At 42.7% G+C, this 20,850-nt stretch overlaps 1 protein-coding gene across 11 annotated transcripts in view; it reads right to left on the bottom strand.

The window, feature by feature from the left end:
- The window catches only part of TANC2 (tetratricopeptide repeat, ankyrin repeat and coiled-coil containing 2), a 238,424-nt gene that overhangs the window by 215,306 nt on the left and 2,268 nt on the right, over window positions 1–20,850 (bottom strand). The window contains exon 1 of one of the 11 annotated variants that reach the window (XM_060255826.1): window positions 6,051–6,193. The exons of the other annotated variants lie outside the window; for them this stretch is intronic. The gene's annotated coding sequence lies outside the window, so the exon portion shown is untranslated. Of the gene's footprint in view, window positions 1–6,050; window positions 6,194–20,850 lie in introns of those variants that run through there. 11 annotated transcript variants of the gene reach the window in all.

The following is a 20,850-nucleotide window of genomic DNA, read 5'->3' as shown; positions in this document are numbered from 1 at the left end:
TCAGCCTTTTCATTGTACTGAACCTTGGGGGAAAGTTACACTACTTGGGGAGAAATTGTAGTAGAGGATTCCATATTCTTATCTTTCTCCTTAGTGGTGAAGGATTAAGCCACAGTAGATGACCCAGTGAAGGGCTGAATTCCGCATTGCATCTAGCAGACTGATCCAGTTTTCCTAAGAAGGATGATTCCTGCTCCCACTTTCCTCCACTGAGAGAAGACTCAAAGCAGAATACAATCACTGTCCCTTCCCCCTCCCACAGCACACACCCAGCGGTGCAGGTGGGGATGAGAGAACTGTGACTAACTCAAGGTCACCCAGCTGGTCCCATGGGAGTAACCGTGGAATCAACTCCCCAGTTCTATGAGACCAGAGTCCGCTGCTCTTAACCAGTAAGCCACTCTGGCTCTCTCCTTCAGATTGGGGAGAGCCTGTAAGCACCACTGGAAAGGAATGCCTTTCATGCTCCAGCCGTTCCCCTTAGAGGACGCAGCTGGTGTCCTCCTATTTGTGGGGAAGTAAAGCAAGGCCTCTCTCATTCCATGCTACAACGGTGGCTGCAGGATTCTCCTCCGTTCTCTTCCATCCATGGGGACTGAAAGGAAAATGCTGGGGGAAATAGGTGGGCCCAGTTTTGAGTGAATGCAGCCTAAATCAGGAGGCTGGTGATGTCCTCCTAGGATGCCATTAGCCAACCTAGAAAATGGAAGAAAAGTGCTACCAATTTTCCTGTGTGTGCGGAGGCCTGCCCAAGAAACATTTAAGGGAGTCTGGCCTTACTGTGGTTCAGGAAGGTTGAGGAGGGCTGTTTCTGTGGCTGAATCAGGCTCTCTGCCCATAGCCAACTGTGGAGACACTGTGAGTCGTGCTGAAGCTGAACGTGCCCTGCCTGCTGCAACTGCCTCCAAGACCTTTTACCTCCTGCTGCCACTACCGCTTGTTCCTCCTGGTGCAGCTGGAGAAACTCCTGACCCTAAAGCTGGAGTCCCCATGGGTTGTGGCTCTCCTCTCCCGGGAGGCTGAGGGAAACTCCCAATTCCTCCACTGCCTCAAGAGGCTGCACAAGTGACGGGGGACCCAAGTGGGTTATCTTATCACACTCTGCAGTTTCCTACAGATACTAAGCCAAACTTGGAGCTGGACTTCTGAGGATTGCCAAAGCTCTTGTGCAAGGATGCTGAACTGTAGCCCCAAGGCACAAATTCCTAGGACCTACCTGTCAGTTTTAGAAATTTCTAAATTAAAAACTCTTCCAACAGAGCTAGTTTAATAGACTGGCAATGCCTGGCCTGACCTCTGTCTGCTCTACACAATACAATTTAAGGAGGCAACATTTGGACAGGTGATATAATTGCCAATAGTACATGATGTATGATTTATAAATCTTGAGCATAACTGATGGAAGGCTTACTCCCACCCCCACTCCACACACACACTTGCCCTGGACCACTCCAGACCTAAAGCCCAGCATTTCAGGTCATATGTCCCTTCACTAAAATGTCTCAGTTTCCTCCCTCCTAACTTTTTATGAATGCACCTCTTGCTGGTGTGGGTGGGTGTGTTCTTCACAGCTTTTGAGTCTAACAATGTTTGTTTCAATTTGTCTGAATGAAAGGTATTGCACAGATTTTACTTGAGCCAGACATCAAATAGCAACATCCAGGACTTTTTTTAAAGAAAAGGCCCAGCAGGAACTCATTTGAATATTAGGCCACACCCCTGATGCCACCATTGTTTCACACAGGGTTTCTCTGTAGAAAAAACCTGGCATGAACTCACTTGCATATTAGGCCAAACCCCCTGACACCAAGCCAGGCGGAACTGTGTTCCTGTGGGTTTCTGTTAAAAAAAAGCCCTGGCAACATCAATGCGATCTGTGAGTAAGGACTTGAATCAAGGCAAGGTGGTCTGGCCACCTGGTGAAGATGGGCCCTAATGCTGCAGAAGGCTTTTGGATGCATTATAACTTCCTGAGACCTGCCCATCATAGTCATCCCTCATTCATGTCTAGGAAGGAACTGTCTAATCTTCTAAAGAAGGTACACATCTTCCTTCCACCTTTTCTCATCCCCATTCAGTGCTCATGATCAAAATTAGTTGCCTCTATTTCAACTGCCTGCGATTCTCTAAGATCTTTCCCAGTCTTGTTACTTATGTCCCCTTTCATTGTAGATAGCCAAGATTAACGTTCTTCAACATGCAAGCAATATACTTTAGTTAAACTGACTTTTGACTGAGAAACCTGCACATTCCAGATGGAAAGTACCAAGAAACTGCTAGCAGGAAAGGGGGAGAAAAAACCAACCAGCCATCTGCAGTCAACTGCTCCCCCTGGGAGAAGCAGACACTGTGCACATGCAGTTGTGCCTTAAAACAAATTGTGTGAAGTTGTACACTGACTGTTACATAGGACAATGCATATGTTATGAAGCTGGTGGGTGTGGCACTATTGCCAACCCAGGGTTTTCTACAGCCAATAGAGAGCCTCCGTCCACCAAACCTCTTCCCCCACACAGGTTGCATTTGCTTGAGTATCAGACCTCAGGGCCCATTCAGCTAAATGGAAACTATTCAAACAATTGTTTCTATCCCACATTTAATAACATTTGGAAGGATAATTCCTTGTCTCTGAAGACCCAGGCAATTTGCCACTGTCTTGTGAACTCATATGAACTGTCTTCCTAAAATGTTATGCACACTTTTCAGAGTTTTTTCCTCCTGTAAGATACATTTAAATCTCTAAAACTTTGAAACCTGAACTTTTCCTTCAATTGTCTGCTATTTGAAGTTTCATTCCATCAATTAAATGACATTTAATTTTAAATAAATAAAACATTGTCCTTAAAAGGATAATAAAAATGCACAATGTTATTGAAAACACTAATCTATCTCGTACCTTTTTACCTTCAACAAACTTTAAAACCACAACTCAGAGCATTTGTTTGCAAATTTTCTCTAATAGGAAATGAGTATTTCAGCTGTCTTCCCTGAAAACATATTGCATCAAGCAGCCAGTCTAATAAACTCTATGTTGTTGTTCTTTCTTGTGCTGAAAATATATTCTAATTGCAGCCAGTTCTTCATCTGCAATTTGCAGCAAAAGGAGTTACCAGCCATTTTGTTTGGCGTGTGAAAAGCTGGCTACCAGATATCTCCATTCTACTTCTTGATTAGCAGACCTCATTATTTTTAAACTTAAGCACTCAAATAATATACGCCACAAGATATTTGCCATGAGAGACAATGCTTTGCTCATAAGACCTGCCAGTTTATCTGCACCTCTCGTTTTCACATCCAAACACAAACAGCAACCCCCCCACCCCCCCACCCCCAAGCATGAACAGGAGCTGAAATTTAAATTCTGTGATATGAGAGCAAAATACTTTCCCTATAAGCAGCCTTAAAGTACAACTAACCTTTTAAATGCTTAACATTAAAGGGAAAATGGTCACACATTCTGTAAAATAACAATAAATCTATTTCCCTGCATTAGCTGGCCATAAATAATAAATGTCAAAGTCAGCATACGGTTCTCGGGCTGCTGTGAAGCACTAAGAGGAGACCAATTCTCCACCTGCCTGACTGCAATACTCTGCTTTAGGAATGCCAATTACTTTGTGCTCTTTCCCCAAATGCTTTAAAAATCTAAAGTCAAGCGGTTTTGAAGATTGTGGTCTGTGTTTCTCTAGAGTCATCTGTCCCAGGTTTTACATCCTATACATCAGAACAGCAACTAGCTGAAACATTCTTCTAAATCCACGAAAGCCAATGCGTTTAGAAGCGTGCAAGGGCTTAGGACTGCAACGTAGATCACCCCATGCAGACCACCTTCTCAATATAACCGATTTATATAATGTAAACTGAGCTGAAATAAAATAGCACAGCATGCAAAAAAAAAAAACCTGACTTAAATTCTACAGAACATGGGGCAGAGCACAACCTTAATTCAATCTAAACATTGACCTAGGGCTTGTCCTCAGTGCTATTTTTGTTGAATTTTTTTTTAACTTCAAATGCATCCTAAACACTCCTCTCTCCAGGACTTTTTTTTTCAGGAAAAAGAGGCTGGAACTAACACATGGATGCCCCTTACGAACTTTTAAACATTTTATGATAATTTTCCCCACGAAGAAGTTCCGGAACTCCGTTCTGCCACATTCCCCTCGCCTCTCTCACCGGCATGCTGGGAATGAGGTTGAAGCAGACACTCAATTACATCTCACTGTTGCTCTATCTCATTAAACAGCCAATCAGGTTCCTCCATTTCATCTGCAACACTCCATCAGCATTGAATAATGTTTTACAGGTATTAAAATGCCCAGAAGTTACCACAAGCAGAAGACTTAGTCATGAGGGCAAGTACACAACTCAGGTGAGTTATTTGTTTGCCTGCCCGTAACAATGATGTTCTAAACCTTGTTACAATTGCACACAGCAGTACAACAGTGACATCAACAACACAGGGCTTAACACAAGGGAACAGAAGAGCACTTTGGGTACTTAAAGGAAGAGGCTGAGGATCGAATTGTCGGTGGGCAAAGTGCCGTCAGGGCAGAGGCGACTTACAGCAACCCCTCATGGGATTTTCAAGGCAAGAGACATTCGGAGGCCGTTTGTCATTTCCTGCCTCTGCAGAGCAACTCTGGAATTCCTTGGTGGTCTCCCATCCAAACACAGGATAAATACACTCAGGTAAATAGTCTATGTTAGTCAATCTAAAAACTATTCTACTTATTTCTTTGATCAGACTGGAAAGAACAAATTGTTTACCGTAGAATCAAAAATGAAGAATATTTAGATCATCATCATCAATTTCAAAACAGCAGTCCCCGCATCTAGCCATTTCTCCCCCTTGAAAATTCAATTCTGCGTCTCCCTCCCCCGGATTACACTTATTTCACCCACAAAATAATCCTCTGCACAAAACCATCATTCAAAATATGGCTATAGAGGGAAAAGAGACACGCAGTGCTGCTTCCATGCATTATGTGGCACTTTTTTTCTTCTGAAGTGCAAAGGCAGAAGCAGTCTTTTTAATAAAATGTGTTCTATGACAATCAGTTATAAACAAAGTATAGCAACCATCAAGCTAATACTGCAGCACTGCCTAAAGAGCTTCACTCCATTTTGTGTGTGCACACTGGATTATAAATTTCACGATACAAGATGCCAAGAATAAACCCAACTGTGGGCAATTAATCTCAACCTTTTATTACATTCCCGAACCTTCAGCATACAATAAGCTAAGCTAAAGTCAAGCTAAAGAAAAATCAAGAAGTAGGAAAAGAACACTAAAATCACACTTAAAGCTAACCAGAAACAATGAGGTTTCAGGTTACGGACAAACCAATTCCTATCACTTTTCATTAAAACATTTATAGTGTCGTTGTATTATTGATTTAACATGAACTGTATAGCTAATTGCTGCAATCAATCAGTACTAAAACTATTTTGGATGCAATACTTTTAGCAAAGAGAAATCTAATTTGCTTGTATGTTGTTATATCACGAGAAATGGGTCACTGGGCTCTTCATTGTTCTTACATCCCTCCTATCTCAAACACAAATTAGTTTTGCTCACTACCGAAGCCATTTTCAAAAGCTGTCTATAAACAGTGCAAACTTAACAGAAGATTGCATTCGTCAACAAAAAGATAAAGTGCTGCTTTTAGTTTTTTCTCTTTTGCCGTTTCAATTGAGAATCTTCCACAGACACAAAATAAATTATCTTGCATTCTCCTCCTGCTGCCCCCACGGAATCCACTGCAACTACAAATAGCTCATGGTAATTTTATCTAAAGAATGCGAAAGTATGTCATTCAATATATTAGAAGTAAGTATTTACCATGTATTTCTACCTCAAGCAAGTAGCAATGTGTTCAACATTATCTCTTAACAGCAGCAAGCAGACATATTTGAGATGCAAGCCTCAAATGCTTGTAACTGAAATTCAGGCTTTGATAACGCAGAACACCCAGAATAATCTTGCCAAAGCAATTCCCCATATCTCCCCCCCTCCCCCGTTTGGCTAGTTAGCATTGTAAACCTACCTCTGCATCATACTGAAGGTTATTGTTTCCTAAGCAAGCCCAGATCACACTGCACCATTTTGCCTTGTCTTCCAAACAGTGCAGAAGCTGGCAGAGCAGCAGGCAAAGGAGTATCCTGGAGTCAGCAATGTCAGCTGCACTAACCTCATACTGCAGTCTGTGCATTCAGTGCACTGGAACCCACAGGTGCCTATGGGAAGCCTGACTGCTGCGGGCAGTGCCTCTCTGTCCTCTCAACAGCAGGCGAGCGCTCTGCTCACCCTCCTCACTAACCTTCTGCATGGTCAGGCTATGGAAAATGCCCATCAGCATAAGAGAAGAGACCTTGTTATAAGAGGCAAGAAGTTTCTAGTCTATTCTATTTTCTTTTATATTATATTATATTAACATATTGTATTCATGGCAATCTCTTGCTCTGAATCAACCGCAAAAGCCGCGATTATGACGACTGCATATGTAAATATATTAACTATGTTACAGCTTAACAAACACAATTAAACTTTTCTTCACATATATGCATATATAGTACACCAAATGAATTAAATTTTATCCTCAGGTGCTCTGCTCATCAAAACAAACAGGAATAGAGTTCCCACCCTCACGGATGAGAGGATGAGTGCAAATTTTGAAAACCAATCAACAAGGCACAACATTTTGTTTGCCAATCATACTTTAATCCCTAGCTGTGTTAGGGTTGCCATTCTCCAGATGGGATGAAAAACAGAATAAACACCATGAACCAAACCTTAATAAACTACTAATTAATGAATCTTATTGTCTTTGTATTAATTCAATCAGATAAGACTCTGAGATTCAGAGTGTGGGGCGGGATATAAATCCAATATCTTCATCATCTTCACAACTAAATCACTTTATAGTGTTAACATTGCATTCTTGATAATAAATATTATTATAACAATGTAAAAAGTTCCTATTCAACAGTTCCACGTGGAAAAAAAATTTCCTCTTTGGCAGAACATTGTTCACAACAGCAAATTCCAGGGCAACAAAGTGAATCTGGACTTTTCAGTGTGTTTCATTAATTCTTCTTCAAAGTTGCAAATTCAATTTTATGCAGAATGTAAACCAGAACCAATGCTTATAACTGTATAGCAGCCAATGCAAAAACTCATCATTCATACGGGCATATCAGCTGTCTTCAACTTCTCTCTCCGGCACAAGAACCCACATGCAGGAGAGAGAAGTCTTCGCTTTTTGGTGGAAGTCTTTAATTCTCTTAGTCTTTAAGGTGCTACTGGAGTCCGTTGTAACTGTTAGCCACCACTCTGAAGGGGGTGGGAAAGTGGGGTAAAATTCTGTAAATACATAACATTTCTCCTGAAAGGGGAAATGTATCAGTTTTCAGCCTTGGTACATGTGTATTAGACATCACATTAGTACACATGGTCCAATAATGAAAACCCATTAATTGCCCCTTTCAGAAGAAATAGCAATAATGCAGATCAAAAGGATCATGTCATGGGATACTGTGTTTGTACTAAACACATGGCAAATCAAAAGAGCTTCCGGCTCAACATTAGGAAGAACTTCCTGACCATTAGAGTGATTCCTCAGTGGAACAGGCTTTCTCGGGAGGTGGTGGGTTCTCCTTCCTTGGAGGTTTTTAAACAGAGACCTGTTTCCTGCACAATGCAGGAAACTCACAAACACCTCCCCCTAAATTCACAGGATCTTCATTGCTATCAGATGGCCATCTGGCCTCTGTTTAAAAACCTCCAAGGAAGGAGAGCCCACCACCTCCCGAGGAAGCCTGTTCCACTGAGGAACCGCTCTAATGAACCGTTCTTCCTAATGAAGAACCGTTCTTCCTAATGTTGAGCCAGAAACTCTTTTGATTTAATCTCAACCCACTGGTTCTGGTCCTACCTTCTGGGGCCACAGAAAACAATTCCACACCATCCTCTAGATGACAGCCCTTCAAGTACTTGAAGATGGTGATCATATCACCTCTCAGCCACCTCCTCTTCAGGCTAAACAGGCCCAGTTCCTTCAACCTTCCTTCATAGGACTTGGTCTCCAGACCCCTCACCATCTTCGTCGCCCTCCTCTAGACCCATCCCAGCTTGTCTATATCCTTCTTAAAATGTAGTGCCCAAAACTGAACACAATACTCCAGGTGAGGTCTTACCAGAGCAAAGTAAAGCAATACCATCACATCACGTGATCTGGACACTATACTTCTGTTGATACAGCCCAAAATTGCACTTGCCTTTTTAGCCATCACATCACACTGTTGACTCATGTTCAGCGTATGGTCCACTAAGACCCCGAGATCCTTTTTGCACATACTACTGCTAAGACATTTGCTGCTCAGAATCATTAGATCAAAAGAGCTTGAAAGAAAGGAAGGGAAAAGGTAACACATTCAACAGGATTAGTGCTGCACCACTTCAACCAGTTAAGGTTTGTGCAGCATAATCATATAGAAGAAGAAGATATTGAAGAAGATATTGGATTTATATCCCGCCCTCCACTCCGAAGAGTCTCAGAGCGGCTCACAATCTCCTTTACCTTCCTCCCCCACAACAGACACCCTGTGAGGTGGGTGGGGCTGGAGAGGGCTCTCACAGCAGCTGCCCTTTCAAGGACAACTTCTGCCAGAGCTATGGCTGACCCAAGGCCATTCCAGCAGGTGCAAGTGGAGGAGTGGGGAATCAAACCCGGTTCTCCCAGATAAGAGTCCGCACACTTAACCACTACACCAAACTGGCTCTCCTGTGTCCACTAACTTTGCTGATATTCCAAACAGAGTACTATGATGGTCAGCTGACAGGTAGAATCTAGCAACAGGCCGCAACAAGTTCTGTGGATCAGATCAGCTTTGAGTCCAATTGAACCTTTAAGGTGCCCCAGGACTCAGAAGTGCACTTGACTCCTATTTTGTTCTACTGCTACAGACTCACAACTGCCCACTTGGATCTTTGTTCTGCTGCTTCAGACCAGCATGGCTGCTCCACTTGAATCTGTGAATCGGTATGATCCTTACCAGGATCAAAATGCCACAGGAGTTAATTTCAGGGCTATAATTTCAGTAGGTAAGTAAACAAATAAATATATCGGCATGTGACCTAGGACTGATAGTCTGCAAATATCTTGAGAAAGAGCCTACTGTGCATATGAAAAAGTTGCTCAACACAACACAGAATAAGCGCTTAGATCCCACTGTTTCTACTAAGTGGAGGATCTTCCACTAGAGGAAAGAGTCCTTCAGAGTTCTCTCTCCAGTGGAGTTCTTATAAAGCAGAAGAAAAACACAGAACTGCCCAGATGTTCAGCAAGTTCAACATACAAGGCATGTGTCAAAAAAGCCAGGCCACTTGCAGGCAAATAAGAATCTGTAAGACTTGAAAGTAATACTCATGCAAACCTAGGTTAGATTAAACTTTATTCATGATTAGCTACATGCCATCTAGTCGCTTTGGGACATTGGGCAGAAATGGCTGATGTAAAACAAGGCATGTCAAAGTATCTCAATTTCGTCCCCCCCCCCTTTACTATCCCATCTTGTAGTTTGAATAATAAAGGCTACTTTCACTTTTAACAAAGCTGAATACATTTCAAAGAAACAATATGTTACCATGAAGGACACGGCTGGATGACAGATGGGGGGGAGGGGTTTGCCAACACAGAAGAAGTTCTGGATTTTGACAGTTCACACAGGAGTGTGATTCATGTTGTCACCAACACCCTTCCATGTTATGTTATCGTTCAGTCACACAGTCGAGTCTGACTCTTTGCGACCCCATGGACCAAGTCACGCCAGCCCTTCTTATCTTCTACCATCCTCTGAAGTTCACTCAAATTTGTGTTAGTCATATCAGTAATGCTGTCCAGCCATCTCATCTTTTATTTTATTTATTTTTTGTGAATTTATAGTCTGCCATTTCCCAAGGTGGACTCAGGGAGGATTACAATAAAACAGTTAAAATCGTACAATAAAACAGTTAAAAATTAAACAGTTTTTGCCATCCCTTCTTCTTTTGCCTTCCGTCTTTCCCAGCATCAGGATCTTCTCCAGTGAGTGCTCCCTTCTCATTTGGTGGCCAAAGTATTTAAGCTTCAGCTTCAGCATCTGACCTTCCAGGGAACAGTCTGGTTGATTTCCCTTAGGACAGACTGATTTGAACTTCTTGCAGACCAAGGGACTCTCAAGATTCTTCTCCAGCACCACAGCTCAAAAGCATCTATTCTTCTGCGCTCAGCCTTCCTTATGGCCCAACTCTCACAGCCATACATTACTACTGGGAATACCATCACTTTGACTATATGGACTTTTGTTGGCAGGGTGATGTCTCTACTTTTTATTATACTGCCCAGGTTCGCCATAGCCGTCCTCCCAAGGAGCAGACGTCTTTTAATTTCATGGCTACAGTCACCATCTGCAGAGATCTTGGATCCCAGAAATGTGAAGTCTGTCACTACTTCCATGTCTTCCCCTTCTATTTGCCACGGTGTGATGGGGCCAGATTCCATGATCTTAGTTTTTTTTGATGTTGAGTTTCAAGCCTACTTTTGTGCTAACCTTTCATGCTGAACAAGAGGTTCTTTAGGTCCTTCTCACTTTCTGCCATTAAGAGTGGTATCTGCATATCTGAGGTTGTTGATGTTTTTCCCGGCAATCTTAATTTCAGCTTCTGCTTCATCCAGGTCAGCATTCCGCATGAGGTACTCTGCATATAAATTAAATAAGCAGGGTGATAATATACATCCTTGTCGAACCCCTTTTCCTATTCTAAACCAATCAGTTGTTCCATATCCCGTTCTGACAGTTGCTTCTTGACCCTTGTACAGGTTCTTCAGGAGACATGTGAGGTGGGCTTGTACTCCCATCTCTTTAAGGACTTGCCACAGTTTGATGTGATCCACACAATCAAAGGCTTTAGCGTAGTTCATGAAGCAGAAATAGACTTTTTCTGGTACGCCTGTGCTTTCTTCATAATCCAGTGGATGTTGGCAATTTGATTTCTAATTCCTCTACCTCTCTGAAACCCAGCTTGAACTTCTGGTAGTTCCCAATCTACATGCTGCTGAAGGCTAGCTTATAGGATCTTTAACATGACCGTGCTTGCATGTGAAATGAGTGCAACATGACCGTGCTGGCATGTGAAATGAGTGCAATGGTGTGATAGTTTGAACATTCCTTGGCATTACCCTTCTTTAGGATTGGAATATAAACTGACCTTTTCCAATCCTGTGGCCACTGTTGCATTTTCCAAATTTGCTGATGTAATGTGTGCATCACTTTAATAGCATTGTCTTTTAGGACTTTGAATAGCTCAACTGGGATACCGTCATCTCTGCTCACTTTGTTGTTAGTAATGCTTTCTAAGGCCCATTTGACTTCACACTCAAGGTCAGCAATTTCACCATCATGGTTGTCAAGGACATTGAGATCCTTCTTGTATAATTCTTCTGTGTATTCTTGCCACCTCTTCCTAATCTCTTCGGCTTCTGTTAGGTCCTTATCATTTTTGTCCTTTATCATGGCCATCTCTGCACGAAACGTTCTCTTGATGACTCCAATTTTCTTGAAGAGATCTCTTGTCCTTCCCTTTCTATTATTTTCCTCTATTGCTTTGCATTGTTCCTTCAGTATACAGTGGGTTCAATGCATGGAGGAGATGTGGTTGCAGTGATCATAGCTCTTTATTGAGTTACAGCATGGTAACTACTAACTAAGAAGACTCCTTTACTGGGCCAACCGGGCCAACTATATACAGTTCAAGGTTCCCACACTAGGACACCATTGGATCATTCAAACCAGCAGGGCCCTGTGATTGGAGCACCGTGGGGAAGGGGGATGTGAATTCTTCCTTGGTGGCTGCAGCAATCAGCACATCTCCGAAGAACCGCGGGACCCCAGGAAGACATGAGAGGACTCCAAATGGTCAGGCAGTAAAACAAGCAGAAGGGAGGAGGGGGAAGCGAAAAGGAGGGGGAGGGACAAAGAGACGAAACAAAGGGAATCCCATATGCTTCAAGACAAACAGGGCTTCCCTTACAGTTATGCAGCTATGCCAGCACACTTCATATTCAGCAGCAGAAACCATAATCAATGACAGAAACCTGAGAGGGATTCTGACAGAATCTTTGACAACAGGTCATCCTTTAGGAGCTCTCTCCAGTCTAGAGCTCCATCTCCAGTCTAAAGCACATCCCAGTTCAAGCTACAAACATACTTCACAGCTCCGGGTGTCCCTTAAACCTCTACATAGTAACATCTAACCAAAACATTTGGAAAGGATATATCAGTGGAAGGATTACATATGATTCTGGGCTAATTTAGGAAAAAGAAGGGAGGGATTCACTGTCCTTTAATATGAACTCTAGCACACAGAATGCTTTCTCTTCCCTCCCCTCCCAAACCAGATTTCGTTATGTCAGTGCTGGTGATCAGCAAAAGAACTATGAACCACCATAGAATATATTTAAGATCTGTTATATGATCTGATGAATCATGTACTCAACTGTGAGCCAGAAAAGTACAGAGGGAGAAATTTAAATAAATGTCACAATGATGCAAAAAGGGCAGGAAAAATATAAAAGGCTGCCTTTTCATTCAGTATAGCATACTTAAATTTAGTTTGCCAATGCTCATTTTCTCTGCTTTAATAAATATGGTTGGAGCTTAATTACTACTGAAGCTGCAGTTTTATCTCCTGTTCCACAAACTTCTACATCTGCACAGTGTCAAGCAACAAGATTCTGCTCTGCCTTTACGCTTCGCTGTTGCTAATGAAGCAAGTTCATTTTTATATTAACTTTGTAAATATGTTGCAGTATGGAGGTTTGATGGGTAGGTCAGGTACAGCCATCCGGAAGGTAACTGAGTTTGTGGAGGCCATGCAATTCCACATGGTCTTAGATGAACAGAGTATCTGGACCCATTTCAATCTCTCTAGAAAAACCTGCAGCTACATAAAGGAGTATGTTCTCATTTCTTGGTGATTACCACTTACAGGATGCCACATAAGCAATATCTCTAACAAACTTTCAGAGCCAGAGCCATTATGCCTATTTATTTAAAACACTGTACTTCTCCATGATTTGCAGAAATTATTTTGGAAAGTAGCAGCATTTTTTCAGAATACATACTTTTGTCTAAAAAAACCCACCAAAATTCAATGTTGGAATCTATTTGCCGTATTTCCACACCACAGTAACAATGACTACTGCAATGCACTGTACATTGGTCTCCCCTCAAAATCAGTATGGAAAATGTAGTTGGGTGCAGAATGCTACGGCTTGGCTATTATTGGGCATCAGCAGAGCACGCATATTACTCGCATTCCGCAGTCACTCCACTGGCCGTGAATCAGTTCCCAGGCTCAATTTAAGGTACTGGCTATCACATACAAAGCCCTGAACCCTCATGGAGACAAGACTACCCCCCCCTCCCCGCATGTTCCACCATAACAGCTTCACTCACCACACTAGGACTCCTGCAGGTACCAACCTGTAAATGGACAAAGTCAACAACTGCCTTCTCCATTGCGGCCCCACCTTGTGGAATCGCCTACCTGAAGAGGTCAAGAAAGCTCCCATTTTCCTGGCTTTCCATAAACTATGCAAAACTGAACTATTCAAGAGGACCGTTCTGTGCAGGTGATATAAATGCGCTGTCTCAAATTATTTGGAAAAATTATTAGGGACACAGGACTATGCTACTGTGTTTAGCTTACTGAAACTAGGATCCTACTATGGAATTGTGCATCATTTAATGTTTCATGTTAACACTAATGCTAAAGAACATATAGTTATCAGCAGGGGTCTTTTTGTAGCAGGAACTCCTTTGCATATTAGGCCACACATCCCTGATGTAGCCAATCCTCCAAGAGTTTACAGGGCTCTTAATCTAGGGCCTACTGTAAACTCCAGGAGGATTGGCTATATCAGGGGTGTGTGACCTAATATGCAAAGGAGCACCTGCTACAAAAAAGACTCGGTTATCAGTATGTGTATATGTATTATTGCCAAAACCTGTTCTATGGAGGAGGCCAATTTAGCCTATGCTCAGATAATGGCTTCCTGTAATTCTGTAGCCAAACCAATTTGTCCTCCTAATCCCACCTGTAATCAATGGTTTGACTCAGAATGCAGGATTATGAAAAAACTTCTCAGGGACTCGTTTAGAACTTTTAGGCAAGACAATAATTCCTGCAACCTAAAAATTTACTCTGCACACAAGGAGATATACCATAGCCTTATCACCAGGGGGGAAAAAACAGTTTTATAAACAAAAACAGGACCATTTGCTGAATACAATTAAAACCAAAGACTGTAAACTATTCTGGCAAATGGTCTCTGGTTACTTGAAAAATAATTCAGCCCCGGCTGTGATTACACCTACTCCCCAAAAATGGATTGATTATTATTTTGAAATATTTAATGACCAAGATATTTCAATAGAGTGCAGAAAAGAATTTACCTTTTCAACCAATCCAGAATGGCCTCCTGTAAGTCCCAAGGAAATAACTGATCTAATATCTGAATTGAAGACTGGCAAGGCCCCTGGTTTAGATGGGATTCCAGCTGAACTCTTTAAGAAATATGTGGACTGGTGGGCCATTCCGCTGGCAAACCTATTTACTCTTATCGATCAGAACGGAAACATCCCTAAGTCCTAGTTAAGATCATTAATATGCCCAATATATAAAAAAGGTAATTCAGCTTCCCCTGGAAACTATCGCCCAATCAGCCTACTCTCCATCTCATGTAAGCTGTATTCTAAACATCTTGAACATCACTTATTAAATTGGTTAACTAAAGAAAAGATCATTGGCCCGGAACAAATTGGTTTCCTCAAAGGGAAATCTAGAGTTGCTCAATGCTCCACCCTTGCCTTCTTGGCAGAAAAATATATGAAGCCTAAAAGAGGGAAATTGTATACAGCCTTTACCGATTTAAAGGGCGCTTTCGACTCAGTCACCAGAGATCTGCTGTGGGAAAAACTTATAACTCTGGGGAGGGAACCACGCCTACTTTTCTTAATCAAGAAACTACATGATGCTACCTCAGGTGTTATTAAAGTATCCCCTGATGGTCAACTCTCTTCCAGTTTCCCAGTTACCAAGGGAGTAAAACAGGGCTGTGTTCTTGCCCCTTATCTCTTTAATCTGTTTCTGAATGACTTGAACCAACATATGTCTGCTGTGAATGGCCACCCTCCCTTCTTAGAACAATTAGCAGTGCCTTTACGGTTATACGCTGACGACACTGTTATTCTTTCATGTACCAGAATTGGCCTCCAAAAATACCTTTCATCAGTACTGTAGATTGAATGACTGGCAATTAATTATGAAAAAACAAAAATCCTGGTTTTTTTCCAAAGAGCTGGCACCTATGTAAATGGAGCATTGGTTCAGAAGAAACTGAAGAAGTGAAGGCTTACAAGTATTTGGGAATTACCTTTAACTACAACCTTAGATGGCCAACGCATCGTAACAGAGCTGTAAGTCCAGTAAGATGTTCTCTGGCGCAAATTAAAAAGTTATATTTCTTAGGCGGTAGCCAGTTCATTGCAGCAACTCTGAAAATTTACAATGCTAAAATCCTCCCTCAGTTGCTATATGGAATACCTTTGTGGATTGGAGCCTTTGGTCCCTGCGTGGAGAAAGTGCAATCATCATTCTGTCATCAGAATTTAGGCGCTCCCAAATGTGTCCCCTACTCATCCATTTGTGCAGAGCTAGGCTTACACCTTCTACAAACCAGAGCCTGGATTATGGCTTTAAGTTCTGGTTAAAAATTCATTTCAGAACGGATTCAGGAAGTTTATTTACTACCTGATGAAAGCCAGGCACAGCATTACTCGGCTCTCTACATTTACCCACAAACTACAAACACTTGGTATTGAGGCGGATGTTCTTCTTATGTGACGAATTATATATCTTAAGAACAATCCAACTAAGGCTTATGGATCACGAATACCAAAAAGCGTTCCCCTCACATTCCAGCTTGCTCTGAAGCCAATCTAGGTATACCCCAAAGACATGGGAAGATACCCCATTATTTTTTTACTTTAGACTCCCCATTCCATCATCGGACTTTTACTTTGGCGCGTTTAAATGCCTTCCCATCAACAGTTCTCTATGGTAGGTTTAGACGGATACCTCTCCAAAATAGATTATGCCCATATGAATTAGGAGTCCTTGATTCTATATCCCATATTATTTTAGAATGTCCTCTCCTGGCCTCACAACAGACGATTTTTAGCTGAATATCTCCAACACAATATATTTACTAAAAGGAAAATTCTACCCTACCTTTTAGAAGATGTTAATCCCCCTATTACTACATGTGTTGCGAACTTCTTAGTAGAAGCCTATACAATTAAATCTAGGCATGCTACTTTATTTTAATTGCTGGGTGTCTACTTTTGATTAGTATTATTGGCTGCTATTTTAATTGATTGTTTATGTATTGTTCTTACTATATTTCAGGCCTTTGTACCTACCTTTTATTGTGAATCATTATTGCTCTTATGACAATAAAGGTCTGAACTGAACTGAACTGTATATGTATCCTTGTGAGGAGCCCCGCGGTGCAGAGTGGTAAGCTGCAGTGCTATAGTCCAAGCTCTGCTCACGACTTGAGTTCGATCCCGGCAGAAGCTGGATTCAGGTAGCCAGCTCAAGGTTGACTCAGCCTTCCATCCTTCCAAGGTCAGTAAAATGAGTACCCAAGGTTGCTGGGGGTAAAGTGTAGATGACTTGGGGAAGGCAACAGCAAACCACTCCATAAATGTCAAGAAAACATCCTGATGTGATGTCACCTCATGGGTTGGTGCTTTTCCCCGGTGCTTGCACAGGGGACTACCTTTACCTTTTTTTACCTTTATATGTTGATGAAGATTCTTTCTGGAGCCCTTCAGATAATAAACTCAGTTTGTTCAAAGTTCATTGTTGTTGTTCAGTTGCACAGTCAAGGTGACTCTTTGTGACCGCATGAACCAAGTCATGCCAGGCCCTCCTGTCCTCCACCACCCCCTGAAGTCTGTTCAAATTCGTGTTGCTTATATCAGTAACACTGTCCAGCCATCACATCTTTTGCTGTCCCCTTCTTCTTTTGCCTTCTGTCTTTCTCAGCATCAGGATCTTCTCCAGTGAGTGCTCCCTTCTCATTCGGTGGCCGAAGTATTTGAGCTTCAGCATCTGACCTTCCAGGAAACAGTCAAGGTTGATTTCCATTAAGACTGACTGATTTGATCTTCTTGCAGGCCAAGGGACTCTCAAGAGTCTTCTCCAGCACCACAATTCGAAATCATCTATTCTTCTGCGCTCGGCCTTCCTTATGGTCCAACTCTCACAGCCATACATTACTGGAAATACCATCACCTTGACGATACAGACTTTTGTTGGCAGAGTGATGTCTCTACTTTTTATTATACTGCCTAGGTTTGCCATAGCTGTCCTCCCAAGGAGCAAACGTCTTTTAACTTTATGGCTACAGTCACCATCTGCAGTGATCTTGGATCCCAGGAATGTGAAGTTCGTCACTACTTCCATGTCTTCCCCTTCTATTTGCCGAGGAGTGATGGGGCCGGATGCCATGATATTAGTTTTTCTTAGTTCATATTACCATTCTATTGAGGGGCTGGCTTTTGTTAAGGTCATCACATTCTTCATCTACCTTTGATTCTATAGACTGTAGAATGGTATTGTCTGCACTTTTGTTACTCAAGGCTGCAAGCCATGTGCTATCAGTGGTTCTGTGTGGGTCTTGGAAGGCAGCCAGAATATATTCCTACTAGGAATAAGGCCCATTGTGAGGAAAAATATGACAGGTTCTAGAAAGAGCTCTGGGTGAGTGCTCCCCCTTGTTGTCTTCCCATTCATCCATGGTGGCCATTTTTTGTAGGGGAATTTATCTGACTTCAGCTTTCCAACTCCCTCCCTCCCCTGCAGTCTCTACCAAGAAAAAGTACAGTCTTTGTCTGCAGTGAGGACCAAAACAGCTTACATCATTCTCCTCTCTCCCTTTTGATCTGCACAACAACCCTGTGAGGTAGGTTAGGTTGAAAGTCTGTGAGTGGACCAAAATCACAGTATGGACCAAAGCAGGAGGGAAGCAACCTCAGCACGGTAAAATGACACTGAGTCCACCCTGCGAAGCAGTCATTTCTCCAGCTGTTGTAATTCTGAGTGATCTCCTTCCACCTTCATCGATGAATCTCATTTGTGTTTACAATATCTCACCTGGAGATTGGCAACAATGGTTCTCCAGGAGGAAGTGGCTGGTTTGCAAGGTGGAGTGTATGGCATTGTAGCTGTCTTGAGGTCCTACCCCTCCTCAAACTGCACCCTCTCCAGGCCCCACCCCTTAAATATCCAGGAATTTTCTAACCTGGAGTTAGCAATCCTATTTCCTTCCCTTTATTTGCCCTCTTGACTTCAACATTCCATTTCCTCTCCCCTCCCTCCAGCCTCTACCTAGGAAAAGAACAGTCTTTCTCCATAGTGGGGGGGGGGGAACCAAAGCAGCTTACATCATTCTCCTTTCCCCCTTTTGATCTGCACAACAACCCTGTAAGGTAGTTTAGACTGAAAGACTGACTGGTCCAACATCACCCAGTCAGCTTCCAAAGCAAGAACCTGGGTCTAGAAGACCCAGATCTGAAACCCTAACTCCTGTGCCGCACTGGCTGTCATAGGGGGGCTGCTGCTGAACAGTAGAAAGCAGCCAGACCTAGGGTAGCCAACCTCCAGGTGGAGCTTGAAGATCTCCTGGAATCACAACTGAACTGCAGACAACAGATCTGTTTCCCTCTGGAGAAAATAACTGTTTTGAAGGATGGACTTATGGGATGCTATTCAGCTGAGGCTCTCCTCTCCCCTCCCCAAACCCTGCCCTCCTCCACCACAAAATCTCCAGGAATTTCCCACCAACCTAGAACTGGCATCAATAGTTGGAACTGGCCCCAATGAGTTTTCCCTCAAAGGCCTTTAGTGATATCTTTCAGACCAACACTGTCTTTTGGATAACTTTGTTGGTCTTAAGCACAGGAATTCATTCTCTCTCTCTTGCTCTCCCCCCTCCCTCCCTCTGTCTCCCCCCACCTCTGTATCTGCTCTGCTGCCACAAGATGCCATTCCACCCTCCCCCACACCATTTCTGGCTGCTTTCCTTCCAGAGGAGGAGAAGAAAGAGTCCTCAGCCAATCAAGGGATGCTTTCTTTGGCTCTTTCCTGCTTCCTCCCTCCCTTAGCCAATTGAGAGATTTTCTTTCTCTCCCCTGCAAAGCAGAGACAGGCAGAGTATCTGATTCGTGACCAGTTTTGCTAAGGGAATTATTATATAGGCGAGACTGTATGTATCCAGTGTAGGCATGGGCATGAACTGAACCATGAATCACAATCTGTGGATCGTGACCATGGTGCTTTGTTTGTTTAGTCTTTGCAGTTCGTTTTCCCAGACAGCCTGGCGCTGATTCACCCAATTGCCAGGCAATGCTGGGGGTGGATTTCCAGGAGCCCTAGAAATACCCACAGCAGTTGTCCATAGCTTGATTGGCAGCTCCGGGAACCAATCATGGAGTTCCAATTCTGCAGCACAGAGCTATCAGTGAGAGCTGAAGCTGAGGTTTCCTGGAGGCACCTGCTCTGAGGTGCTGTAACTCTAACAATCTAAATCCAAACTTTGCCAAACTTGGAGGGTGGAGGGAGGACAGCCTTCTGAAGACTCCTGGTGAGTTTAACACCTCTCAAACCAAACAAACCAATGAACCATGAACTGGGTCAGAAATCAAACAAATCATGAAATGAAACAAACCAGCATTTTTGTGTTCTGTGCCCCTCCCTTATCCACAGCACTCAGCCTTAGGTATTGTTTTTCTTTGTACTGTATGCTATAGATTAAGGTTTCTTAATCTATAGTTTGGTGTAATGGTTAAGTGTGTGGACTCTTATCTGGGAGAACCAGGTTTGATTCCCCACTCTTCCACTTACAGCTGCTGGAATGGCCTTGGGTTAGCCATAGCTATCGCAGGAGCTGTCCTTGAAAGGTCAGCTTCTGGGAAAGCTCTCTCAGCCCCACCCATCTCACAGGGTGTCTGTTGTGGGGGGAGATGATATAGGAGATTGTAAACCACTCTGAGTTTCTGATTCAGAGAGAAGGGCGGGGTATAAATATGCAGTCGTCTTCTTCATGTTTCTGAAGTTCAATAAATAGTTTTAGTGTAACACAATTGTCTTTTTCTTTTCCTTGGACAAAGATTCAGACTCTAGGCAGTCTCCATCCAGCCAAATTGAACTCAGGGTGGGGTGGGGGGGCTGAAGTCTCAGTGAACACAACTGGGCACAGGAATTCCACAACAAGCATCCTCTCTGAGCTAGTACAACTGAGCTAAAGTGATCTAGATCTTTTACATATTTCTCAATAGTTGGTAAATATTAGCTTTTTCCAAGTCTCAACATATTATCCTTTGCTAGGCCAAGACTAAATGATTTCTTGGCTATTTTTTGCATCCAGCAGTAATTGAACTGGTCTTGTTAAGCTCTTGATTAAGACAATCCTCCTTAGAGGAGAAAATTACCTGTAGCCTGTTTAAATGCATGCAGCCATGCTTTGGCTTCAATAGAGCCCTGCCCCAATTCTAATCTTAGAGTCCTCCCAGTTATACATCTTGGGGTTACATCCCAAAAAATGGCAATATGAATCTAGAACTGTAGCCTGTTACTGGCTAGAACCACCATAGTAATTGTTCTGAAGAACTCAACTTGCAAGCATTCCATTTTGCAGGGTTGCCTCCTTGATTAAGATCCTGCAGGGCTAGAGATCC

Source organism: Heteronotia binoei, chromosome 15, assembly GCF_032191835.1.
Source record: "Heteronotia binoei isolate CCM8104 ecotype False Entrance Well chromosome 15, APGP_CSIRO_Hbin_v1, whole genome shotgun sequence".
In the NCBI taxonomy this organism is placed as follows: domain Eukaryota; kingdom Metazoa; phylum Chordata; class Lepidosauria; order Squamata; family Gekkonidae; genus Heteronotia; species Heteronotia binoei.
The sequence above is the reverse complement of the archived record's forward strand: the minus strand, read 5'-3'. Positions and strand labels throughout refer to the sequence as shown.